Consider the following 1,673-nt stretch of genomic DNA (forward strand, 5'->3'; position numbering starts at 1 on the left):
TCGGAGCTCCAAAGAAGCAGACAGTGAGGGTGACATCGGACGACGCGAACTGCGTGTTCACCCTGGTCTCACAGAGACATAGAACCTCTGAACAGAGGCGACGCCGTATGCTGGCTGCAAGACGCCGGGCGTCGACCCTGATCCATGGTGTGTCTACCGTAGACGATGGCGCACAATTACACCCTCGTCACGGTCTGACGGGGAGGAAGATGGCGAAGTCCGCCTCGAGGCTATGCCTGCAGTAGATGCTCTTCTTGAGCTGGATGAGATGTCTCTTGTAGAGTTCGGCAGTGCCTTGAAGGCAGGCGATTTGGCCGAAGTGGTCATTGTACGACCAGACGAGGAGATAAAATCGTCGTCGTTTCTGGTTGAAGCTGTCTTGGAGGACACCAAGATAGTGCTGAACGCATGAAGTGGATCGTCGATCCTACGGAATCCCTTGGATCCGTACTATCAATTGGTAAAGAAATTTCAAGACTCCAAAGACCCGCCTTCGGTCCTACCTCCGGACCGAGGTGTGCGTCATGAGATCGACCTATCCTGGAAACCAAATACTGCGTAACACACCAATGACCCATGCCCAAGGAGCAGTGCGGCGTCATCGAAGCCTTTTCCGTGCGAAGCACGACGCAGGGTTGGTAAGTGAAAGCAAGTCTTCCCATTCGTCACCCACGTTTTGTGTTCGGAAGCCGAACGGAAAGTCGATCATGCCTACAATAAGCTCAACGCGGCCACCATTTCGGTACTGACGCCGATTCCTAGAGAGGATGTCCTTCAAAACAACATGGTGGGATGTACGAAGTCATGCACTCGACTTGGTAGATGGGTATCCCCAATTGCTCATGAGAGCGAGTGACATTCCGCTGAAAGCGGTGAGCACTCCAATGCTCTGGGGGTGGCTGATGATGCCCCAAGGGCTGTCAAATGCACCAGCAATATTTAATCGTCTTGTGACGCAGTTGTTCAGGCCCCCCAGGGCGTATGCACAGACATACTTTGACGACATTTTCGTTCACAGTTGTGCGAAGTACAGGAGGACGGATGAGAAGAACCACATCGTCCATTTGAGAACTGTGCTCGAGTGCAAGCGCACGAACAGACTGTACGCCAAGCAGACAAGTGCACCTTTGGCGCGGAAGCGTTTCACTCTTTAGGGTGCTACATTAGGAAGCGTGGCCTTCGAGTGGGTCCCGCTAAAGTCAGGGCCATTGTAGACAGGCCTGTTCCAAAAAACAGAAGGACTTGCGTAAGTGGCTTGGTCTCACCAACTACTTGCACAAGTACAGCATAAACTACGCAGAAATGGCCCGGTCATTATCCAGTCTTCTTAAAAAGGATGCGGAAAGGTATTAGAACACCGAGCATCAGGAGGCTTTTGAGGGGGTCAAAGACAGCCTCCTGCATGCACCGATACTGGCGTTGCCAGACCCCGATCGTTTTTTTAGCGTCGTCTGTGACGCTTCGGACTTTGCCATCGGCTGTGCACTGCTGCAAGCAGACGCCGAAAGCGAGATCGGGTGATCGCGTTAGAATCTCAACAGTCCAAAGCTGCAGAGAACTACCCAGTTCATGACAAGGAGCTACATGCGATGAAGTATGCACTTGTCAAGTTCAGGGTCCACCTGCTCGGCTCAAAGCCGTTTGTGATCTATACAGATCATGCGTCACTACGC

The sequence above is a fragment of the Plasmopara halstedii genome (genome assembly GCF_900000015.1).
Source record: "Plasmopara halstedii genome assembly, contig: Scaffold_614, whole genome shotgun sequence".
Classification (NCBI taxonomy): domain Eukaryota; phylum Oomycota; class Peronosporomycetes; order Peronosporales; family Peronosporaceae; genus Plasmopara; species Plasmopara halstedii.